The following is a 6,000-nucleotide window of genomic DNA, read 5'->3' on the forward strand; positions in this document are numbered from 1 at the left end:
CCTGTAGTATGAAAGAAGAATTTCATGAATCAGATCAATTAGAATATGTCATAAAGTCGATATCATTGTTCCGTGTGTCCAGCCAGCTTATGATACGTTTTCTTCTTAAGCTCACCTTTGAAAGGTGTTCTGCAAATTTCCCTTGAGCACAAGGATAGTGAAGTCAGAAAGGGAGTGGCTGTTCTGTGGAAAATGTGCTCTTACCTAGCATTTGTGTGTCTCTGTCCTTTACATTTTTCCTGTGAGAGTTCATTCTGGTGCATAGTTTCTGTCTAGTTTCACCCACATAGTTTCCACGAGGGCATTTGGTGCATTAGATTAGATACATCACATTTTGGTCAAGTCATGTATGGGATTCATGAATTCTGATGGGTTCATTGTGGGAGGTGTTGACTGTTGTAGAAGTGGAGATGTGTTACCAGGTTTTACGTCTTTAACACAAGATTGCATCCCATTTGATGTCTGTCGAACAGTAAGGAGTTTGCTTCTGATGATGAGTTGGACAGAGTTAGGGGATTGTTTGAAATTCAGAATTGGAGGGGCTAGAAGTATTTCTCTTAAGGTCTGATCTTTGTTGAGTATAGACTGTAATTGTTCAATGCTTATTTTAGTTGGTTCCAGTGTGGGGTGGTGGTTCATGACCATCAAGTTTCTGCAGTCATGGGCAGGATTTGGGGGTGATTCTTTTCTCTGATGGAGCATCCTTGTTGTATAAAGGCAGATTTCAGGCTGGCCAGGTGCTTGTCATGATTATTCTCCTCAGAGCAGATGTGGTAGTATCTGAAGCCTAATTGTAGATTACAGCTCTTTTGGTATGCCTGGGATGATTGCTGGTTTTGTGGACACAAGTGTGGTGGTTTGAGGGTTTTTTATGCAATGTTTTGTAGGGTGTCACCTAGATGTGGATCATGGTATCTGGAAAGTTGATGTTAATGTAGGAATATTCCAGAGGAAGTTTGATCAAGGGATGATAGTTGTTCAATGTGTAGTGGGAGTCAGTGAGTTGATCTGTTCAGGCTAAATGATGAAAATCTTGTCTGTATGACTGGAGCTCAACTTTTTGGCCCTGCATGTCAGATGAGTGGCATGGAGCCAATTCATAGACTGGACCAGATCTCACTCACCAGGATTGGGCCCTGTGGCCCTGTGTCACCACTGCCCACCAGGATCAGACCCCACACTGCCTGCATCACTGCCCTGCATGCTCAATCTAGTACAAGGCCAGATCTGGCCCCAGAGCTGAAAGTTTGAGCACTCCTGGTTTATGTAATTTAGACAGAGTGCAGATTTGATGGCACTGTTTTCTAAAAGTTCTTCTTCCAGGTGGCTCATGAAGAGGTTGAAATATTGAGGGGTCATCTTTATGCCAATAGCTGCACACACAGTTTGCAGGAAGTGTTAATTGTTGAAAATGAAGTTGATGTAAGGAAGGATGAAGTGGATGATTGCTGCAACATGTGGTTGCAAATCCAAGTGTAGTCTGTGTTCCTGTAAGTAGTTTAGTCTGTGTTCTTGTAAGCTTTAGTGGTCTTGCTAATTTCATAAAAGCCAATTTAATTTTTCAAATTGTCTTCCCACAGTCAGCTCCGGGCCACTGGCCCTCTACAGCTGCACCTGCTAGTGCATTGGGCTGTTTGACCCTTTGTGATTGCACCCCGCAGCACTAATCATAGAATCATAGAAGTAGGGTCGGAAGGGACCTTGTAGATCCTCAAGTCTGACCCCCTGCCTGGGCAGGAGGAAAACTGGGCTCAAATGACCCCAGCCAGGTAGGCATCAAGCCTCTTCTTAAAAATCCCCAGGGTAGTAGCCAGCACCACTTCCCTTGGAAGTTGGTTCCAGATCCTAGCCGCCCTAACTGTGATTTAGTTCAGTAATGAGGCCTCCTCCTCTCCTACAGCCTCAACCACAAACCACTGGATTACCAATGAAACACAAATAGTAAGCCCCGGGGCTATAACTAAAATAAAGTTAAGATAGGCCATCTGCTAGCTCATGTTTTCCATGGCTCTGTGCTTATGCTTCCCACCGTCTGCTGTGTTCCTTGTTGTGGGGCTGCTGCTACTTCTCTGGGAGTCACCAGGAGTCCACCCTCCTTGCAACTGAGCCTCTTTGGCTAGCTCAGCCCAGAGTTTTTATAGTTCTGGCCTGCCCCCTTCCTGTCACCTGACCAGCTGGCAGGGCTCTGCTTTTAACCCCTACTCTGCCAGCAGGCTGTGCCCAGAAAGTTCTGGACTTAAAGGGGCTGGCCTGCTTTCTGGTAACAGGGCTAGGGTTCCTTGTTACAGCCACCCACACTCTAGCCAGACAGTTCAGGGGAATGTTTATTGTTTCTTTTAAACTGTTTGTACTGGAACCTTAAAACAATTAATTATCTTTGGAACAATTTCTGTTGTTTTTGGCTTTAGTACAAGCTCCATTTATTAAACAGTTTGGAGTTGAGACAGAGCAGGCAACTCGTCCATTTAGACCAGGGGTCAGCAGCCTTTTGCGAACAGGGGCTGCCCCTACAGCAGCCAGCTGCCTGCATTATTCTTACTGCAGATACCTTACCCCTCTGAAGTAAGGGAAGCACAGATGAGATAGAGCAGCAAGCTCTATAGTGGAGGGGAGCGCTGTAGTAGGGATCCATGCACTGATCCTGTGGGCAAGTTCTGGTCCGTAGGCTGTTGATTTCTGATTTAAACCTCGGGGGTTACAATATTTTTAGTTTTGAAAAATCATTCATAGTTTCATAGTAGCTAGGGTCAGGAGGGATCTGAACAGATCATCTAGCCTGACCCCCTGCCACAGGCAGGAATGAATGCTGGGTTCACAAGACCCCAGACAGGTGATTGTCCAACCTCCTCTTGAATTTGCCCAAGGTAGGGGTGAGGACCACTTCCCTGGGAAGTTGGTTCCAGATTTTGGCCACCCTAACTGTAAAATACTGCCTTCTGATCTGTAACCTAAACCTATTCTCCATCAGATTATCACCATTGTTCCTCATCACCCCAGGTGGTGCTGGGGAGAAAAGGGCTCTGCCTATTTGCTGTTGATCCCCTCTGATGAGTTTGTAGGCAGCCACTAGGTCTCCCCTCAGCCTCCTCTTGCTCAGGCTGAACAGGTTCAGGTCCTTCAGTCTCTCCTCATAGGGCCTGTCCTGCTGCCCTCTCACAAAGCGGGTGGCCCTCCTCTGAACCCTCTCCAAGCTGGCCACATCCCTTTTGAAGTGCAGCGCCCAGTACTGGACGCAGTACTCCAACTGCGGCCTGACCAAAATCGCATAGAGGGGGAGTATCACCTCTCTGGACCAGCTTGAGATGCACCTTTGGATGTACATGTACATTGTAGTACATGTTTGGAAGGGCTCCCTTAAATTGCAGTATATGATGTATGTATTTGTTTGTTGGGACAGAGAGAGGATTGTGGAAAATGTAGTATTTTATTGATTTATTTCCTTAACAAGTGTTGCATATCATAAGGTATATGCAGTCTAGCATGTCAAAATGATATGCTCGATGAAACAAAGACATCTATTCTTTACATTAAGTTACCCATGTCTGTTTTTCATTCCATGCAGAAAAGACGAGAGGAGTGGGTGCTTGAGCAGTTTGGGAACATAATGGATGTTTATTAGACAGTTCTTTCAGACAAGTAGTGGTGTTTTGATCATGTCTCACTGAAGAGGGATGGCAGTCTGGATGAGGTGTTTCTTAAGGGGCAAGTCCCAAGGAGGAAAAACAGATGGGCAGCGACAGCATCAGTAGAGTAACATCACAAAGTATACAGGCTTGTGAGTTAGTCAGGCAAATAAGGTTAGTGAAAGACAGGAGGTCTCATGGCATCAACTGGGAGGGTTGAGGATGCTATGAAACAGAAAGTAAACAAACAGAAGTCTGTTTCCTTTAATCCATCTGATTTTTTGTGCAACATAACATAAATACTCCATTTGCTACCATAATACCCAAGTGCTTTTTGAATACCTGCTTATTTTAGTGTGTTGTGGTGCACATTCAGCCTCCCTGCAAGGAAAATTTTTTATGTTTTATTACATACAGGAAAGTACAATATCAAAATATGCTACATTTTCCTTCTCACATTATTTTCACCTCAATCTAGAGAGTGCTGATCAAATAAATGAAGATAAGAAACTCTGGCTCAGAAGTCTTATCACAGTTATATATTACATGCAATCACACAATGTGAATTTTACAGACATCTTATATATATCCTTCAAAAATGGAAGATAGGCCTTGGTAAACACATCAAAACATTGCATTATCGTTCTTTCAGAAATATAGTAATGCAAGCTCCTACATTTAAAATGTTTTTAAAGAAAAAAATAGATTTGAGTGAAAAGGGGAGGAAATTCTACGAATAACTGATATATCATACCTGTTAATATCTTAATAGAGCAGGAAAATTTCTTAAATCCGCAAATTAAAACAAAGTGCAGCCCAAATAATTCCTTCAGTTCTCCTTCTTTTCATATTCCCTGAACCTTTCCCCCTTAAAATTTAGAACTGATGTTAGGATTCTATATGCTGAGTGAAAGGACACTAAGATTTTTTACAACCTTAATCTAGTTCATGTAAGTGCTGCTGAAACCTGGTTCTATAATATTGCTCTACCAGTTGTGGCATAACTGGTATTGTGCATTTCAATGCAGTACAAGGCAAAGAATGCCACTCTTCCAACTAGATTCAGGCAAAAATATGAGAGGTCTTCTGCCACCAATGCGGACTGAAAACAGTATGTTTATCCTGTGTGCAAGTCTGTGGAAGGAGGCCCAGCTTAGAGTGGGTTTGCTGTACCAAACACCCTAGTACAAAGCAGCTTTTCTGCATGTTAATGATGTTTTAAGAGAATGTGATAACTTTGAGTGTAAAGAGATGATTGCTTGAGGATCTACCAACTGCTTCTGTAAGAGAAGCGGGAATCATATCCTCCCGCAGACATAAGGACAAGCAATTCCAATAGGATTAGTGGCCCAGAAGAGACCATGTCAAAACTCACAAGCCCAACAGACCCCCAGCAGCTCTAGTCTCTGTCATCTTCTAAAACTCAAGCAACAAAAGACGATAGGGTTCTGTTACCAGTTCTGTCCAGACCAAACACTTATGTCGCAGGGCACCTCGGTGCCCCTGCTCCTAGAGTGGAGAAACTGCCAGGGAGCGAGTGAGCGCGCCCTGGCCTGACATAACGAGCCCAGCTGAGGCTTGCTCAGGTAATGAGCGCAGCTGCAGGTTGCCGGAGCAACCAAGGGGAACCAGCTGCCTGTAGGGGGCAGGGCCTGGCCCTTATAAAGCTCAGGGCTGAGGCCAGGCTGGCAGTTCTCTGCCAGCAGCCGGAGAGGCAGGAGCTCCCTCAGCCGACATATGGGGAGGAGCCCGACGAGCGAGTACAGCTCATGATAGCCCTGAGAGGATTGGGCACTAAAGGTTTAGCCAGGGGGGCTTTATGTTTGTGTTATAGCCAGGAGGCTCTAGTTTACGTTTGGCTCTGTATATTACACCCGAAGGCTTGGGTGAGGCTGTAGGGGTTGGAGGAGGCCTCAATCACAGGGACCCCAGAGACTGTGGGGTGCCCTAGCGCCATGAGGGCGCATTATTGTCATAGCGCCAGAGAAGGCACAGCTCGCACGCCAGTGCATGAGCGACTGGTGGCGAGGAGCGTGGCCAGTGGGTCGCGGGCGCAACCTGTAGGTTGCGGACGGGGACCTAGACCCCGGATTGCATGTGGGGGAACATAGACCCCGGCCCCAGGAAAGGGGCGGTATTATTGAGTAGCCCAGAGTGGGCACGGCGAGCCCCAGAGAGGGGGGAGCGCCATTGTACGTTATTGAGTAGCCCAGTGTGGGCACGGTGAGCCCTAGAGAAGGGGGAGCGCCATACTGAGCAACCCTAGAGAGCGGGGCCATACTGAGAAGCCCGAATCGGGCATAGCGAGCCCGGCCGCAGGCTAGTGCGGTAACACCCCTCAGACTGAGGCAGGGCGCTGCGGTTGCCCCTGAGAAGA

The sequence above is a fragment of the Alligator mississippiensis genome, chromosome 5 (assembly GCF_030867095.1).
Source record: "Alligator mississippiensis isolate rAllMis1 chromosome 5, rAllMis1, whole genome shotgun sequence".
NCBI classification, from domain to species: Eukaryota; Metazoa; Chordata; order Crocodylia; family Alligatoridae; genus Alligator; species Alligator mississippiensis.